We start from the raw sequence: 20,976 nt of genomic DNA on the forward strand, positions 1-20,976 counted from the left end.
ATTGATAGACGAGTCCCTACTTCAAATGAACGATATTTTCCATGCCCATTTTCCATATATATATATATATATATATATATATATATATTTGTTATCTTGAAAATAAAAATTTCGATCGTAAACGCGACAATAAAACAATTACACGCATCGGCAGTTCCAGTTTTTAGATAAATGTGTTTTCGATGAAAAAATGACTAACCGATACGAATAACTCAGCGTTCGCATATAAATGTAGACAAATAAATTGCGAAAAGTACTTCCTGCGTTGCTGACATCTCGAATTTCCTTCGTTTCTACCACGCACACGTGCGAATAGATAGTTGTACGTGCGAGTTCGTGCAATTTCCATCCCATACGATAAAGGTTCCTCCGCTGCTGGCGAATACGGCCAGCAACTCGAGATGAAGATGTTGAATGCTTAAGATGGAGTTCACGAGACCTTCGGCTAAATAAGCCTGTCACTGCATCCTGAAGAATTACGACCTCCTTGTTAAGCTACTGGCTTGCGACCTTATCGTTTACCCATCGTCTATAATGCTCTTGTTACGACCCTTAATATGTAACCAGAATATGGACCAGGGGAGATAAAATATCACGAGAAAATATTTTCTACTTTGAAGATGAGCGAAAATCAAAATAAAAGAGGAAGGTGAACATTTTGGAATTAAAAGAATTACAAATTTGGTTATTAACATCTGATGATTACACACCCGCTGGGAAGTTTGAAAATATTTTTTGTTTGTAACAAAACTTTAGTATTTAATGTACGTATATCATAAATTTGAAATGTCATGCATTTCCGAATAAAATTCTTGACGTACCAGCACATTCTACCTTCTCTTTCGTATAAGCTACTAAGTTAAAATGATATTCCATCGACTATTTCAATGTTAATCTAACTTCTCTTAGTTTTGAATTTCGAATCTATTTTTGTCCGATAGTGTTAATAATCGTAAGTGCGTTACCATTTCCTTTATACTTGGTACGTCTCTTGCAATTTTTTGATAGAACCACAAACAATCTATATTTATACAGAATACCCTGAAATATCTGGAAAATATCTATATGATCGATTCTAAACATAAAAACAAATGAGGGAACTTCATGATTTATTGACCCGGGACACTTGCTAGTGTACATTCAGCGTAAAATAAAATTATTTATAACTCGAAGAATAACTCTCGTGTGACACTTTTGTATATAAATCTTCTTTATTATCTCGATCTATAGGATCGTATCTTATAAATTTTCCCCGCTTTTGTTTAACATTCCGTATAACATTTCTTTCCTCCTATTCATAAAATATCCTGACAAAACTTGACCTAAAAATACTAGAACAGTTCATATAGTTGGTGGCCTCCTTCGAAGCGATCTCAAGAACTTTCAATCTCTTCCACCGATACGCTGAATATTCCATTTGCTAAACGTGATGGTCGATTCGACGACTCTCACCGTTTCTTGAAAATTCAATCTTATAGACTTGGTATCGATGATTCGAAGCGCATTCGAAGTCTATTTGTCCGAATAGTAATAAACATAGTCGATGGACGATGGATGGTCCAGATGGAAACTATACCTCGGGGAAATTCTCGACCGCTCGAGCCACCGAATACGTCGATTCATCGAATTGTTCATAGGCGAAAAATTCGTTTCCAAGCGATAAATATCGCTGCGATTTTCCAAGGTGTACGTTCCACTGGCTGCAACACTTATCGAACGAACCGGACGATCGTCTCGGTAATGTTTGATTTATGGCAAAGAATCCAGCTGTACGCGCAGTATCTCGGCACGAAGCTGCGTTTCCCTATTGTTGCGATTCCATTGTATAGTTTATATTACGTCTCTGTCCATTCTTCATCGTGCCACTATCGTTTACTTTTATCCCTCGTTTTTTCTTCACTGACAAAAGATTTTATTTTCTGAGAACACTGATTGAAGGGAAACTTCGTTTACTCTTATTTATTTGTCTAACCATTTAATTTAAACCTTTGGTGCTCCCGGTGAGAATAAACAGAGCGCAATAACGTGGCATGCAGTTTATTTTTGAAATTACGATTAGTTATAATTGTAATACGTTGACGACATTTACTAACACTTTTATTTATGTATTGCGCGTGTGTGTGTTATATAAATCTTGAAATCTCTGCGTTGCACTATGTAACGAAGCACGACTATCATAATTATGTCGATAGAATTTCAAAATAAATCTGAAAATGTATATACAAGCTGCAACATATTCACTGCGTATATATATATATTTGTATTTGTAAAAAATTAACATACAACAGGGGCGATCGTCTTAAACATACGGCGAGTGTTAAAAATAATACGATTAATTCCAACTTTACGAGTCACCTACGATCTAACAACGATAACAGTTGGCAGTTGATGTTGAGACGATTTGTGGGTTGTTAGCGGATGCTGAAATCAGACCTTGGCGAATGTCTGTTAAACTAAGTTCAAGAGAATGCACATTACTTTGATAAAACGAAGGAAAAGATTATACGATGCAAAGTATGGCACAAAGAAAATTCCAAAGATGCAGCGACATGATAAATCAAGATTCGAGGTTATTAACGTTCCGGTTACGTTTGTTATTCGGTTGATCTTATCCAGAGGACCCGGTGAAGAGACGTTCGGTAGGTTTGGCTCGTTTCTCTTCGTTTTCGTGTCTCTTTCAGAAATACCTTTCACGGTGTCCATTTTCGGCTACTATTTTCTTCGGGTAGGACGTATTTCATGTGTCAACGCGAAAAGAAAGAGAAATGTTCTTTGTCAACTGCAGCCACAGAAAATCTCAGCTTGGAAGGATAGAATCTTGGGATATTCAATAAACGTTCGTTTATTGAATATATTCTGGGCGCTTGTAAATCGTCTGGCATCGTAATATGCCGAAATGGTCTTGTGAATCTTCCTGCGAAAAAATGTCGTAAACGTGTTATATCGTTTATATCATCGATAGAATAATAGCCGCGTAGATTTCTGTTTGAGTGGATGAATTGTTGCGGTAGCGCCAAATATTCAGCTGTAACACACAAGCTCTCTTACACAATAACTTGCCGATCGATAATATCGGTGAATTGATAAAACGAAAATTCTAGGCTATAATCTTTTATTTTACAATGTTCCAAATTGTATTTATACGTTTTATAATTTTACGTTGAACGGGAGAATCAGTTGGCTCGCAATTTGTAAAACGCATTGCACGCGTGAAATTTTATTCGTTTGATTACCGAGCTTGTTATTGTATTATACCGATAACTTACAATTTGCGAGTTGTAAATTTTCACTAATTATTAAGCTGTGGACGTTTACGCGCGTTAAATATGCAACAGGTATTTATGCACGAAAAGTGACAAATACGCATAAAAAATATGCAAACGACGTCAGCAACATGTTCGATATACAAATTATAAGTCGAACAATACCATGTCGAATATTATCTATGATAAAATCTTTCTTTTGCGGAAACTTTTGCAAGTACCTCGGGTAGGACAATATAATGGAACAAAGGTAGAAACCGTAATGACGAAGCAAATGAACCTGGCGGTGGTTCAAGCGTAAACGCTTCCCTCTTCGATTTTAAGACTATCGAAATTCGAAGGATATTTTAATTGCGACCGAATAACGACTACAGGATTTCACGGCACTCGGGACCGTGGTGAAAAGCTTTACACGCAGTAAACCGCATTTCTGCGAGTTCTCGTCGGCACTATCATTCGATCTATCGACACGCTCGTTCGAAAAGCTGTCCGATAACAAACGTTACTGGGAAGAACAAAAGATCGAACGAAGCGTAGGACGTGACGACCATACTCTTCCTGTAGCAATAATTGTACCTTGATATACGGTATGACCCAATTAATGGCGAAAAAATTGCAGTCAGAGGCAATAGTATGGCAGCGAATGATATACCAGTATATCGAGTTTCTCATGACCATCGCGATGTGAAATAAATATCAGCACTATCAGTTGCCTCTGATATCCTACAATTTTCGTCTGAAATATTCCCCCATACCTTTCGTATCTTCCGAGACATTCGATCGTCTCTATTTATTTCTTTCGTGAGATCTTTAGTTTATTTATTTATTTATTTTTTTTTTAACAATAGACGCGATAATGTAATATTGGATCGTTCTAAACTTCGTAACATTTATAGCAGTCGATGTATTTAATAGTCGTGTCGTTTTTATCCTAATCATGTATAAGATATTTAAACACGCATTGCAGGTTTCTACCAAATTTTGCGAAAACGAAAAGTTCTGCTAGTAGTCGCTTTAACTTGTTCGACATTTTCACCGTTAAATGTAAACTAGTGGATGTCACTGTGTAAGAAATCGCAAGAAACAAATCTCGAGGGGAATTTATTCGATTTCGGTAGCGCTATAAATCTCGATGTTCCGACATTCGGTAAGTTCTCAAACAGTGGAAAGATCGGAGGTAATAAATCCCTTAAATGTTTCACCTATCAGTTCCTTGCTTTTGTACCGATTTTCTGTCACCGTTATCGGCATGTTCATTTTCTTGAAAATGTTGTCGGACCGTGCATGATTAATGAGAAAAGTTCACATCCTGTCAATCGTCAACAGTCGTCCTCGGAGTAAGATAATGTTCGTCCCCTTGTTATCCATCGAACGTACAACATTTAGCAGATAAAATTGACAAAGAATCGTTATTGTCGCTCGATCGATCGTTAAGCTCCAACGTATGCTATCGTCAATTTCGCGCTGGATGCTCCATTACGATTCGACCTTCTTTACTCTCCGCTTTTCACGATCGGTAACTCGCAATTAAGGATAATCGATCGTCGAACTGGCTTGCAGTTTGTTCGCTAGCGAGTATATCGCGTTCGAACACGGTCCAAGTGAAGAGGAGGCTGGAAGTAGAAGCTTCGTTATACACATCGTGTAATGCTGATGTTTAATTAATCATCGATCCAATGAGATTTAATAACTGATACTCGTCAAGAGGATTTAGCTGAGAAATTATTAGTTCAAGCACCGCTAAATCCATAATTGGCGCGCGTTTAATATTTCATTTAATCGTCTCAGCGCTGCTTTCACCGACGTTCCGCGGGTAATTTTTCACAGTTATCACGGAGACAGCCGAGACAGATAATAGCCAGCTGCTGTATCTACGATCACGGTAATGAGGGTCGTCGGTGATTAATTTTTAAACGACATAATAGCCCTCACTTCCGATACAAACCATCTCATCCGCTGCTACTTCAACTCGCTGGAAGACAGAAAACGAAAATGAGACGCATACTTTCATCCAACGTTGGCGTTAATGCGACATATCATCTATCATTTCTTTTTCGGTTAATTTACGTTGCGGAATTACGCTTTCCACCATCGTAATTATAAATGAGAATCTCAAAGGTGTGCTTAACATTTTTCTCTTTTTTCTTCTGTCACTATTTCTTCTTCCACCTGAACGATACGATTTTATGATGTTTGAAGGAACTGAAGCATCTTACAGCAATATGATATATTTTCCCTTTATTTGGGGAAACTGTTTTTTCCCATTCGTGGATTTTTATGGAATATCTTTTATTTTAATGTATTTTCTGTAGCTTAATAAGATAATATATAAACCATGTATCTAGAATCTACGTATAACGTTTATACATTACTTGACTGACTGATCCTTAATGAGTTAACTCGTTCTTATACGATATAATTACACACACAGAACAATTAGATCGATGTCTCGATGATTCGAGAGAAATCTAGCAAAGTGACAAACGATGTGGAAATCGGGCTTACTGGGTGGATTAGCTTGTTCGGTATTTTCGCGAAGGGCTGTACAGGACCAGACGAGAAGATACGGTCCTAATCCAAGGAAACGACGAGACTCTCTTGGTTAACGGGCATGGAAACGATTTCTTATTGCCGAAACCGGTGGAAAATCCTTACGGAATTATTCTCACATAATACCCTGTCAGGGCGGTGCACTATTCAACGTAATCGTTGACTTCCCACCGAAAAATACTCGATTACCATTATTTCATTGTCAGGAATAACAGATAAATTATAGACAGAGTACTATCAATGAATTTTTTAATCGTTTGAGCAGCAAGCAGTTTTTGGAAACGCGTTTAGAATATTGCAAACTAGAATATTGAAAGAACAATATTGATCTTTCTTGTCTTAGTTTATCGGCTATTTGTTGTACTCGAAAAAGAGACAAAAACGTTCACAATTCATAGCGTTAAGATTCCACGAAACAACATAATATATTTTGCATCTAAATGACAACAATTCGCAGCCTCTGTGACATTCGTCGTTCGCGATCCTCGAGTCCGTGTCAGACAGTACAATCGGCACATGTCAGCCACCTTATCGCGGCCAATTTTGTTGTATACATTTTATCGCTGTCTCTTCCCCTTTGTCGATTCGTGAAAAGAAACGCGTCGAATTTTTCAAGATGCGTCCGTCGTGTATGAAAAAGTTAGCTGCAGGTGGAAAAGGAATTTCAAAGACGCGATCGCGAGGTAAATATTTCGTCGAATCAACGTAGGAACGTGCCGTGTCGATATTCCTTTGCTTTACATCTTCGTTTCCCATTTTATTTACGAAAGATACGTATTTGCAAGAATTCTGCTCCGTTTTCCATAAATTCGCGTTCTGTCGTCTACGATGAAATCCTCTCCTCAAAGATAATTTCGAAGATAGTTAAATCTACGATTTACTAATGTCTATCGAGATAACGAAATTATTTTACGAATTAACACGCTCGCCGTGGATCGTATTATTTTTCATAAAAACGGGTAAAGAAATACAAATAAAAACAAGACGCGATAAATTTATGTTTGTCGATTTTCTATTTTCTGCATCGCTCGATAACTAAAAGATGACTGAAAGATGTCTCTATAGACATGCAGGATATTTATACAAACGCAAAACCCAAAGCCAGAGAAAGAACAATATTTGACTTAATTAGAATAGAGTGCAATATTTGCATAGAGAGCACACAGACATTTTTTACACAGTGTTTTTAATTTTGAAATTGCGATTCTTTGAAAAGTCGTAACCACACGACCAAGCAAATATATCACGTTATACCTCCATGGTTTGTACGACGGTACTAATTTAAAAAAAATATCCATTTTATTCATTCTACGAAGAAACGAAACTAACGAGTCGATCAGGATTCCTGGGAACCTTCGGAACTTTGACACGCTCGATTTAGCCGAAAGCCAAAGCTGATCGATGCTCCGGATACGATACTCGGAGCTTTAAAGCGAGGGATAAAACCGTGTATCGATTGGCGGTGGCTTCTTTCGGCCACAGAACAGGAAGCTTCTTTTTCCAAGAGACAGCGCTCCTTCACTGTGCACGAGCCAGTCAGGAATTTCGCACGGCGGTGCACGACTTCGAAATTCCTTTCTGCCGGCTTCTATTTCCTACCGGTGCTGGCTCTGAATAAACTCAGTTTACCTTCAGAACCCGAGGGATATGTTTTGTTTGAAAGAAACGTTTGCCGAACAAGAACCGCCCGATGGAAAATTTTCTTTCTTCTTTTTACGTTCTTGCCGGTGTTAACGAGATACGAGGTGCAGCGTGATTCAGTTGCAGCAAGTAACGATGTATTTTACGCCCTCCAAACGGTCACAAACATTTCAAACGTTTACACGCGTATTTATCGCTGCTAGTTTCTCTGTTCGCGAATCCGATGATTACAATAAATCTGTTTACAATTGTATCGGATAAACAGTTTGAGTAAAAAATAAACATCCGCGGGGCTTGCCCACAAGGTCGGGTCGGGTCGGGGTAATAAAACGAGGAGAAAAACGATCGAGCATGATGAAAAATATTTGACTATCGGCGAAAATCGGTGCCGCCATTAGGAAACCGATAAATTTTCTTCTCCTCGTAGAATTCTATCGCATGGTAAAAGCATTTCCCCTATTCCATCCATTTGCCTTCTCATCGAGAGGATATTCCATCGAACGTAGTCCATTAACAGGGAAATATAAAAAAAAAAGGTTTCTGCGCAGCCAATCACGCGTTGATGTGATTTCTATCGCGGAGAAACGAGATGGGGAAGGTGTTTTTGCTCGTGGCGATTCACACGAATCGTTTGATACGATCGTCGATGTTTAACCCCCGTTGTTCTTTCTGTTTCAGTTTTCCACCGAGGGAAATCATGACAGGAACATACCGACGATCGGTGAGTACGCACAGTACATCAGATCCTTTTCATACGTTGCACGTATTAGTTGTTGTTTACCGGACCTCCCTATAACGTTCTATATACGTTTCGCGTTATACGGTTCCCAAAACGGAAAAAATAAACTGGATTATTTGTTGAAGTAATACGATTAATTCCATATGGAAATAAGTATCATGGAATATGCGAAGTCTTCCATATCGTACAAAGATTAATACATAAATTACAGTAAGTTACTGTCGTAAGCGAGTAACACGAGCACGCCACGATAGAAAACGATTATAATGTAACACGATACTCAGTTTGGAAATATACGCTTAAGACGAAGTACACCGAATTCAGGTATTCTCTAGAAATTATGATTTTACGTATACGTTTGCATGTTAAATGTGAGTGAGGCCCGAGACAAAGTGCCGGAGGCAAACGCAGCAAAAAGTGACAAATACCGCTCTTGACATATTTGGCATTCTTCGGCTTTCAGTCGTGTTATTAGCACACCGCGTTTCGTTTCGACGTTCACCTCTTCAGAGTAGGCTCGAAATGGCCCATTTTTAACGAAACGTAACGCACTAGTAACACGATTCACATCCGAGAAATGACAAACGCGTCGCCTAATTATCATCAAGATGTAAAATCTACAATACCGCTCTTGTTTGTTTATCTCGCAACAATATGCTTCTGTATAGAGGCCGTTTAGGTAATTCTTAAATCGCATTATACGCCGATCGGAGTATGAATTTTTCCATCGTCTTATACGACGCCATATTACGCTTATCTGGGTCTTTCGCATACGTACCCTTACTGTAACACTTCTCGACCTCTCGACAGCACCGGGCACGGTGGTTTTCTCGTGGACTTTGTTTCACGTTGCGTGTTTGGTGGCCGCGTTGCATTGATTTTTCCCTTAGTTCGTACACCCTCAGCGATCCCTAGTAAATTCGCACGATGCACTCGGGGAACGCCCACTAGCGCGAGGCTGCACTGTGATGTCGACCGTGCAAACGTTTTATCGTCCGAAGGAGTTCGAACACGCGCGTATATACATAGACGAGTCTTCTGGAGCGTTGGCTCGATTGTATTCGTGTGTCCATAAATTACAACGATCGACGGAGGACCGAGGTAAAAAATCGTGGCACGTTCATCCTCTCGTGTTGCATTTACATTTGCATCTGAGACCCGTTGTACGGTTCCCACCATTTGGCCAAATTATCGTTGGAAATTGGGTAGGGGAACGAGGGCGCTAAGAAGTCGACGCGAATTACCTGTCGGCACGAACGATCGTCTGAAAATATTATCAGAATATTTCGACCGGTGCTGTTTCGCCGATTCAGTTTCCTCCGACGGGTAATCTCGATCGACTTGGACGCCGACGTGGCGAAGAGCGGGAAAAATGATTAATGAAAACCAGCCTTTCAGATGCAACGTTGCAACGATTCGAAAGCCTTCCACGAACTAGCCCTTATCTCCGGAAGCCAGGTCATTGCCTGAGGTCACGCAGCTTTCGAATTTTCGACCGACGAATCGCGTACTCTGGCAATTTCGTCCTGTTATCGTACGAACCTATTCATTTACTCAGGACGCTCGAGGTAAATCTTCGAGCGAGCGTGGAGCAACCAACACTTTTTAACCGAAATCTAGTTCTCTCGTAAAACAGTCATAGAAATTAACAATAGAATCTTCCACTATATTCCATTTTGAATTCTCTTACTTATGCAGTACAAGCGAAGCTGATGAGAATCGCTTAAATGTTTGGAATATCCCTCTACTATTTACCTAACCTGCCGTTTCGTCCTTCTCTCTCTTTCTCTCTTTCTCTCTCTCTATCAGCGTTGCGTTTAAATACAATTTCAACGCACCTCTGAAGACTCTGAACGTAGTGTGTGACTATGTATCGGGGGCAAAGATTAGAGAGACTCGAGGAGAACATCGAGGCTGGAACCACGTCGGAAGAGACATGAATATTTGGAAGTTTGTGCGAGAATTCGCGGAGCACGGCATCGTATGAATTTTCAACAGTGAAAAACATTGCATATTCGATTAGAGACGGGGTAGATCGATAGGTTGGCACGGCGCGGCCGGCACAGTCACGCCGTGTGTATTTGATACACGCCGTTGATCAGAATGAACGATCGTTTCGACAAGAGAAATGGTCGCAACGTCTTACGATAATATTTACGGCACAGCATACAACATATGGAATGGTCGATCTTGCGCCCGGTTTAAAGAATGCTTGCCCAGGAAATATTTCGACATGATGATTCTTCTGTCTGTGAAAATAATCGTGCATATTCTTTTTAAACGAACCGACCGCGGTTTTCATCTATTATTAAACGTTATTTATTAGAGGATGCAAACCATTTTACGTCAACGAAACAACGTTTTAATTGTTTGCCGCAGAATTTAACGACAATCGCTTTATCCCTCGCCACGCCCTCGCTATTCTCGCGTCATTTGTTTTCTATCTGCGCGTAGCTCCGAGCGTCGATATGATTTTCCCAACGTCGCCATATAAAAGAAAAAGCAGAACGTGAGGGATATACAGTGACTCGGTTGTAGACGCCTTTTACGAATATATTATCTGTGCTATAGGAGACTCGATTGTCACGATCGTATTGGTAAGGTTTCAAACGAATTCTTATGCAAGTTTTATGAAAAACAGAGATATGCTCGTCGAGACAAACGATATTTTCACGAATTTAACATCACGAACGTAATATCATTAAAAGCAGTATTTGGAAAATTTTGTTTCAATGAAACTCATGTCAAGCTTTTAAACCAAATATAAAAACAATTTCAGTAATGTAATATTATTCGATATACCGAAACCTGTAAATACGACTCATTATCTTCTCTCCCTTTAATCTTCATATATTAGGTTGTCCGAAAAATGTCTTTTATTTCCTGATAAAACGAATTTCCAGATTCTTATCAACATAATCACGACAGCCTCGTTACAATGTTAACAAAATGCCACAATAGCACGAACTATGTACACATAAACGTATTCTATAATAACAAGTGTCCAAATGCTTTCGTGAGCCGGTGTATCTATAGTTGGAACGTTCGATGTTACTTCGGGCAGTCCGAAACTTTACCAGGGACGGTAACTGAAAAAAGAAACGGGGACAAAGGAAGAAGGTTCAACGATGACAAAGCACGAAGAAGAGCATCCTGAACGCGAAGTTTCGTCGGTGATTTAATTTGGTCGCAGCAGAACGTCGGAAACTGAAATGCAACGGGAAAAAAAGAAGAATATAATCTAGTTGGTTTCCGGGGAATTTCGTTGGCCTGTTAGTAGCCAATACCGAGCTACTTCCTCGGAGACTTCGATCACCGAGGGCTGGTTAGCGTTACGAACGGCGGAAGACGTTTAAGGGTGTTGAACTCTAGAAAATATACAAAAACGAAGAACATTGGGGCGCTGGGTTTGAAAACAGTGTTGCTCGAAGACACGGTTGGGTCACCTACAGCGCAGAGGATACAGATTCATGGAAAAGCATTGCGTAACTTGTTTATTTATGCATTCGTCTCTTGCGAGCTTGCCGCTCGATAGGAATAATCGTTTGGTAGACAGTCGACGGTTGTTTTCAAAGAATTTCGGCTTTTTGCTTTGTAGGATTCTGTTCCACTCTAAAGTACAAAACATGTTCTTTCATATTGCTACTTAACTCAATAGAAGTATGTCAACGTAGACGTGTGAAAGTTTGCGAATATATAAAAATAGGTGTTATATTGACAGATACTTTGTTGAGTAGGTCATACGTTTTTTGGGGGATTTAGAATAACTTACGACTCTGCCTGTCACCGTGTGCTTACCTTATTTTTTTGCAGCGTTTCACAGTCTGACGAGAACAATCAGTGATTATAGATGGGGTATCTATTGGTATACGTTTTTGTGTAACTGAAATGGAAACAGCATACTTAGCATATAGTGTCGTGAACAATTCGGAATGCTAATAGCGCGAGGGTCATCGCAGAAAAAATACGTAACATTATCAAGGAACAAGCGTTTGATTACCAAGGATGAAAATTCAGTAACAATCGCGAACAGGATGTTATTCGAATATTTTTTTTTACAAACACAATTAAATTCTTTTTGCATCAAGAATTAATTGCAGAAAAATTGGGAGCACATGATAATATATCTAATAATGTAGGATACCGTTTAAACAAAATTATTCCGCGACTTTTTCGGTGGACAAATTAAGTGTACGAATGGATTCTGAAAATATTTTATTCAGAAGAAACAAGTCGAGATAAAATTTCGAATATTCGTAGTAATCGTTCTAATTCGAAGACCAAATCGCTGTGAGCTATAAAAATACGTGCGAAACCCGGCACGGTTTCGCGAGTCGCAACTTTGGTATCAGAAAACACGTATCCCGGAATTTGACGGCTGCGATCAATTAGAAAACGTAGTAGAGGGTTTTAGTCAGTCGATTACTCGATAATCGATTTTTAGCTCATGGTTGTATTTCGAATTCCATGCTCGCAGTTCCAGCAGTTCGCTTGGACAAACTTTCGCGAACAGCCTTACGATAAACGAAATTGTGTAGACGTACCGAAGAATATATCAGGCAAACGTAACGCGCGGACGAACGCTGTAGCACGACGGATCGATCTCAACAAACGGAATTCGAAATTCCCAACGCAGCTGCCTTTCGAAATACGATAAGATCGCGAAGCATTCTTTGGATAAATAAATTGAGAGTTAAAGCGGATAAGAATTCCTGTATATTTAGTTGGAACTTCCCATAAATCGTCGCTATATGTTTCCGATGCTCGCAAAAATATCTCGAACACTTGTAGAAACCTTTTATAATATAGACACGACACGCGCAATTATATTTATATGAAAAAATGAAATTTTTCTATGATGTGCGTGCAAATATAATATCTTGGCGAACCATTGTATGCTCGGCGGTTGATTTGGTAAATTAATGGCTCGCGAAATACATATATATACGAGAATATCAGTGAAACGGAACAGTGGGCTAGCGTGCAGCCTAATTTGCTGCTAACGGACGCCATCGATTTTGTTAAACTACCGTTTCGAGGGAAATAAACCGTAATTGCAAACGTATCTAAATGTACTGCTGTCGATTACTTCATTATCTCGTTGGAAAATATTGAAACGAACGAAATTGGATAAAAAACGCGATGACATGACTGATCACCGCGATAGATCATCTGAGTAGTCTGGTACAATACACAGATAATGAAATTGGTAATCGTAAGTCGCACAACAGCTGCAAACCTACCCATAGGCTTATTAGTTAATTGCCGAATGATTATCACTTCGCGAGCCACGTAATGGCGTTGCCGCTCGATTAATCCTAATTAACGGTAACAGCTTGCGTGGGATAGTCTGACCACATTTCTCTTGCCTTCTCGTGAAATAATCCCAAGGTTTTAATTGCACGCGAAGCGAGTCGCGCGTTCGGTGAAAACACTGTTCCAACGAATTATACATCTTCGACTAAAAGAGAGAGAGAGAAAGAAAGAGAGAGAGAGAGAGTTCCTTTTTTTCTACCCGCCACATTGCTGGTCCTGGTATTCTCGTCTACCGTCGCATCTAGGCGGAGAGTGTGCAGATTTTTAGCGATGCGTCGCGAAACGTGACGACTCGGTTAACCAAATTCACCGCAGCATCTAATTAAACTTTCAACTTAAGTGGTTGGAATCCTGCCAGTTACTTTACTTCTAGCAACGTTGCGAGACGCGTATGCGTGAATTGTCAGTGAGTTTCGAATTCGCAAAGCGATTCGATCAATATTGGGAAATGAAAGCTTAATACTTGTCGACGAAAGTCATAGGTTTACGTCAAAGCGAGAACGAGACGCGTTAATTATTTCAGTCCTATAGCCAACATTGTGTGGCGCGTGTTACTCAATCATCAAATTGTGATCAATCACAACAAGCAGAAGCTTAATATCTACCGAGGAAAATCACCGGTTCTATCGTCAAAGCGAGAAAGAGACGCGGCTATGTAAATGTAATTAAAACCACTTTACGGACCTTCGTTAGCAAGAAGTCGCGTAAAAAATCACTGTTTCTTTTACTCATCCTCGTGTACCAGAACACGATCGTGTTGGAGCATCCGGAAACGTGACGTCGCACCCGGAAAACTTTGAAGTTCGTATTTTAATTCGAAGTTTTCGTAGTCAGTTTTTAAATCGTTTTGTCCTATGACCTCTTTAAATACCCGGACATCGTCCAAGCGGTAACTTTTTCCACGAAAAGATCGGTTTTTCGTGAAATTAAATTGCAAACTGTGCGACTGTTTGCGCGTGATTAAGAAACAGTTTAAGATTTTTAAATGGCAAACATCAATTTAGTTGGGCAATGACGAGTTGTATAGTTTTATCTGTATATAGTATTCTATTCATAATTATTCGAAAGATATACGTTTTATTTATTGAAGGTGTAGATGATAAAACACCATTAACCTACAATAAAATAACGAAGAAATGAAGAAAGATCGTGTACTTTAGATCCAAGAGGAAAAGATATCAGAAACAAAAAAATGCACAGCGAGAAGAGAATTATGATATAAAAATAAATGATAAAAAATAAATAAAATAAATACCAAAATGACTTTCGCAAATACATATACGTACGATATCGAATTCCGATAATTTCAAAAAATACCGATAGTAGCTGCAAATTAACTTCATGAGTATAAATCATATTCTCATACAAAACTGTGCTTGTTGACCTGTCAATGTACACAATGTATTTTATTGCTTAGCACTGCAGTAACAAGACAAATAGCCTTTCCGAGTTTTATGTCTTTTGTTTTTCCAGATAAAAATAATTTATAACTAAATTTGACGATTTACAAATTAAATAAGGAATTTTCCTTATTGTTGGCACATACGATTCTTCGTTACAACAGTGAATACTGATATGATTGTGACTAGAAATCATCAATTCTTGTTATCGCTATGAACGATTGTGTATGATTTATGAACGTATATAATCCACGCAAAAGACAAATACGCTAATGATGGTTACTAATGGTGGAAAACGTTTCGCAAACACAATCGGTTTATAACATCGTTGTCGTCGCGATTTTTCTTTTACACAAAGGTAGCTCGAATTTCAAAAAGGGATCTCTGCGGTCGCCATCGCGATATATCGTTTACTTTATTTTTCTCTAGTCCATTTTTGGCCGCGTTGGAAGATGAAGAGATACGTAAAAGTTCTTGTTTCTCTGTAGTTTCTGAGCAAACAGCACCGAGCTACACGCGATCTACAACCAAAGCTCTTAGGAATTTCCGTAATTGAAGCAAGTGCCTGTAATTTCTAATAATACAATGTACGCATAACCATTTCTCGTAACAGTGAGTTAGTTAGTCCGTTGTTGATTCCCCGATGAGTTACAAAACTTTTGCTTCTCGCCTTTTATCCTTTCGTTCTTTCATTACCACCTAATATAATAATAATAAACCGATATATAATTTAACTTATTCCTTAGCGTAACAATAGCAAACTGACACTATAAATGAACATCGATATTATAATATATACATAACAATAATATTTTATAACCATATAACAGAAATCATTCTAAATAATTTTCATCATTCTAAATAAATCGTTGCATTTCGATTTATTCGTGATTATGCAATCGAAGTCGATTTTGTCAGAAATAATCAAATACCCCGGTACTTTCGAGCGGTAGTATATCCATTTCGTGTGATATGATATATTGTAATATAATGTACTGTAATGTAATATGCAAATTATTGAATTAATGTCGAGTGACTTTGAATTTGGAGTAATAACATACAACGTGGTGGACATCTTGACGCGACGTCGAACGATTTCGTCGCGCTTGCTCGTACCAAATCGGAAATAATAACGATTAATCGGGGTCGTTCTCCAGGCAGGTGAAATATGCGAGCACGAAGGTCTCCGCTTCGTTGACGTGGAATATATATCCCGAGGGAATTATGCTTCGGGAACGTCTGCAATTATTACGCCGTGCGAAACATCGCAGCAACTGAGAACGACCGACAGCGGAAAATTCGTGGTGCGGTTTGAGTTGAAATTCGGTTTAACTCGTCGCTTTAACAGCGAAAGAAGTAGCTGAAATTCCGTTACATTAAATTGAGTTCTGGGAAATGTTCACAACGGAAAAATCTGCCGCGCTACTCTATAAATTTTTATCAAACATCGAACGACGCTTTTTAAAATCGACAGGAGGGATTGGATTAAATCTTTATTTTCGTGATGTTGATGGATACGCGAATTTTTTAGTCTTGTATTCTTGAATGGCTTTGCTGTTCACTTTCACGTAAATCGATAGTATCGATACAGTGTAATATCTCTAATAACGATACGACAGATATAATCCATAAAATCAATACTAAAGAAACTTCGTTATTAACGTAGGATAAACTGATTGCATAAAATTAATTTTGCTGCTGGTAAAAAATGATCCACCATTGAAAAATATGATTTTGCGTTTGAAGCTCTTTACGAGTATTGGTTTTCCTCCAGATATAACTCGTTTAAAATAATCTGTGATGTTTCCTTAAACGTATTACACGCGCAATACGACATATTTATTATTGGAACAACATATGGCATTTTGTAAAAATATTGATTGAACAAAGTGTGAACACGACCGCGAGATTACAGTTGCAGCTTAAATTTACGTAACATCGTGTCAACAGTTGATCGTTCATCTTTTAATTATGCACCGAGATTTAATTTTCGATAATCTTTCTAGTAATCTTATAGCATTCCTTGTGTCCATAGGAAATTTGTAATATCTTTAATCTTGGTATCTTTTTAAATTCTAGTAAAAATTCTAACAACAATATTTCTTATATATTGATTTACTTGTTACATGATCAATATAGTAGTAACAGTAGTTAAAAATCTGCGAATCTTAAAATCACGATAATCGAAGAAAGGAGTGTTGAGAAATTCTGTTATTTTTATATACGAACACAGAGAACAAGTGGGAAGACAGTCGGGACACGAGCCACGTTCGTTTTATTTTCTCTATCCTTCGGACGTGACAACCACACCGAAGTGGAAAAACAGATACATACAGATCAAAGATATGGGTAAAAACGTTTTTCCTCCGTTCGCTTTTCGCTTCGAATCGATAAGCCACCTGATAGATTGAACCGTAAATTAAACGCAAAACGGGAGAGGAACCAGGCGAATCGAAGCAAACGCGATGATAATTGACCGTTCTATTGCCAGGGTCGCGCTCTCGCACGTTTAATTAGAAAAGTTTAGCCTGGTTGCGAGAGACCAACCAGAGAGGATCATAAAAGCGATTAAAAATCCAGGTTGGCGAGAATTGTAAAACACGATCGACTTTAGAGATCGGTAAGAATAGTCGGCGTTCTATTAAATTTTCGACGATGCCATCAACTTGTTAGACGATCGTTGATTCGATTAGTTGGAAAATTTCTTTCTCGAGGTAATTGCTATAGGAAACCCGTGAGAAACTTGAGCTTGTAGGTCTATAACTGTTTAGTTTACGAAACAAACTGTATAATCAAAATTGTTTTTGTTAAGTACCTTCATAATGAACAGAAAGTAATTGAAATAGAATTGGAAACTTCACTTTTGAGAACCGTCGAAAATAAGGTCGGAACACTTGCGCGTGTTTTATAACAGAAAATAGTCGTCGGATAGTTGTTGGTATTTTTAAACTAATTATGCAGATGCGTATGATTATGGTTTTATTCTGTACACTCTCACGCGGAATTTCCAAATATTCGCTTAATTTTCGAAAATTCTGATTGTTCGTTGCGAATTGCTGGTTTAACGGAATTTTACGATGGACAAATGATCGCCGCTTGTTAGAAATTCGGCATGTGGTGAATCGGGTTTTAATTGTAGAAACGTGACAGGGGCGGACTGGTGGCCAAACAGTTACCAGATCACGCTATTCTCTTTAGCAATGCTGGCATTTATGACGTTATAATTATAACGTAAACCGGACTGCGTGCTTTTGCAACCGAATAGAGCGATTTTCGCGTGGTCATTAATTTTCAAACTCATTACGCCTTTTGACGGTGGATTGTCTCGTTTAACCTGCTCCCCACAGTCATCCAAATAATCGATCGAATTCCATTTAGCACCGGTGAAACTAACAATCCTAAATATTTAGATAGATATTTAAGTAAAGATATTTACCAGAAGGTAATTCATCAGTTGCGTTATCTTCGCCGGATAATATATGACGGTAACGCGATAGTTTTGATAGCTTGGAATTAATGTTCGGTAGAATTAGGTAAGCACGATTCGTCCATTACACGAGATGTTACTTCGTGAATGTACGTAGCCCACGTAATGCATTTTCCATTCGAGGACTGAATATACGAGATGAACGAACGATTCCACATACTCCGTCGATGGGAATCGTGCACCGAACCGCTAATTGAACGAATAATTTCGTAACGCAGACGACGATTAATGGAAGGACCGTGTAACACAAAGGTTGGCGACGAGACGCGGTCAAGTGGAAACGGACGGTGACGCGTCAGACGTGGAAACCGAACGAGACAAACAGAAGGGAAGTTATCGAATTCCTAAAAGTTTGTTTCTTCTCTACGTGAACGGTTGTTTCGTTGCTGGCGCACCGGGGCTGCTTGTAAATGAACGTTAAACAAACTGTTCGTGGGGAAGAGAAACCGTGTGAAAGCAGCTTCGTTGAAGAATAACAGCGCGCAGTAGAAACGAATAGCTTGTAGTCAGACGAGCTTCCAAGCATTAACTCAAAATATCGAAACGCACGGCGAAAAAGCGTATTCAAAGGCATAAAGATTCGATCGCTACATTCCTCTCGCTTTTCTCGGAATAAGCTTTCCTATTCGAATCGATCAGATTTTCCTGCAACGATCTTTGTCCTTTTTCTCGAAAGTACGGAAGCTGCTTGTAATCTTTCCTTTTGCGAGAATGAGAGCCAGAGATTAAACAGCGAAGACTGTGTCTCCGGGGATAACCGGGGTCAGACCAAATAACGCCCTACTGTGTTAAACTTGATGAATACCTTTTGCGTGTCGACGGAGCAGGTTACAAAGGGCGTTTCACGGCATTGGCTCTTTGCCAGGGCATAATCGTGCATCTACGGCCACCAACATGCCACCAATGCTACCAAGCAAAGTGCTTCGATGACGTGTATATACTTTTTCTCCGATATTCGTTGAGTGCATATATTAAAAATAGAACGGGGCAAAGCGTAAACTCTGCTGAGCTACTGAATCAGTACAACTGGACACTAGGAAGGAAGGGAATTGCGATGCGACAGGATGCAGGGGACTAATCGATGCGAGGGCATTTCCTAGGTCACCGGTTGTGATAACGTGCTCGTACAGGCCAAACCTACGCGCGTTTCAAACGTGTCTCCGCATCAATCGTCTCGATGATAAGTAGCCCCGAAATTTCCGCCACTATACGCTATTCAAGCTTAATATACGATTCATCGATTACCTTTGAGACTGATATTGCCTGTGAAGCATCAAATGAAGGATTTCCCTGAATCAGGAAAACGTCTATCTGTCCTTTGTCATCGTACGAAGTTACGAAAGCGTTGCCGATCGAAATAGAGTTTCGGAGTTTAACACCGCCACGGTTTCCGAATTTGTATGTCCAAATTTCGTCGCTGTTTCAACAAAAATCGCTATCGAGACAATATGCTATCGAGACAAGAAATCGTGTACATTATCTGATCGTAGGAAACTTATCAACATGTAAAACAATTTAAATTTTCATCGGTACTGTAGTGAAACACGGCTGTCATGGTTGTATCGATAAAATTTAACGGCTATCTGCAAATGTATATAGAAGCTACGCAGCAAGCTTAAACATGGTCCAACTTTAAATTTGGCGAGGAAATTTATTTTCACGGTAACCCAGAACTCATAGACAAACGTATATTAACTCGGTCGAAAAATTGCCCCTCTTTTCACAAGCCTTGACTATGTACGCAAACCACCGTGTTCTAATCCAATTAGTGTACATTCCGAGTCTTTTATCGCGTCCATCCGCGTTTATCCGAAAGGTGTACACGGCTTGGAGCGTCAGCCCGTATGATAAGCGGTTTCCCCAAGTCACGTCTTATTCGTGTCCGGTCTGGAAAATTATAGTGGTTTCTGTGTGAGTATATGTATATATGTATGTTTACAAGCGTAACACGCAGTGGGACGCAGAACAGAGTTCCCCTTTAAATCTGTCCTCTGTTCAGGTTGCTAATTTTCGAAATGAAGCTGGCTACAGGAATCGAGTGAAGATCCTTGGCTGGGATCTGATGCTGGATAGGTCACGTACTAAGCTAACTAAGAACGAAGCAGAATGGTTCGTGAATGGATAGACATTAATTCGAACACAGGATCCGATCATTAGAGGGAGAAACGGTAACACTTGGTAAGACGAGGCTGGCTATGGTAATGCCCGGTGAATCTGGGTCAATCAGTTGATCGTCTTTAGTTAAGGGGATACGAAATAGTGCAATTAGGCTTACCTCCCTTGCAATTAGGCTTACGTCACGCGGATGTCGAATCACGTCGGCCGACAAGATTTTCGTGGCACTCCGCTGCCGGCAGCAGGGAGAAGTTAATTTGCTACGAGCGGAGTATAGCGCTGTATTTCGCTTTGTTTGTACTCGAAAACAAAGAAAATGAAAGAAGGAAAGCAAAGAAAGAGGATACAGAACTCTTTCAGTTCAAACTCTTTCAGTTTGTTGATTTAATTGTTTGGCGTTGTTGAAAACGCGTGAACGATCACCTCTTCACTGGAAGTAAGAACCAGACAAAAGAGGAGAAGCTT

At 39.3% G+C, this 20,976-nt stretch overlaps 1 protein-coding gene across 7 annotated transcripts in view; it reads left to right on the top strand.

The window, feature by feature from the left end:
* Positions 1–20,976, top strand: part of Trpgamma (Transient receptor potential cation channel gamma) — a 98,819-nt gene that overhangs the window by 30,388 nt on the left and 47,455 nt on the right. For all 7 annotated transcript variants that reach the window (XM_033331900.2, XM_076619242.1, XM_076619241.1 and 4 more), the window contains one exon: positions 8,133–8,175. The gene's annotated coding sequence lies outside the window, so the exon portion shown is untranslated. The remainder of the gene's footprint in view (positions 1–8,132; positions 8,176–20,976) is intronic.

Source organism: Bombus vancouverensis, chromosome 6 (assembly GCF_051014615.1).
Source record: "Bombus vancouverensis nearcticus chromosome 6, iyBomVanc1_principal, whole genome shotgun sequence".
NCBI classification, from domain to species: Eukaryota; Metazoa; Arthropoda; class Insecta; order Hymenoptera; family Apidae; genus Bombus; species Bombus vancouverensis.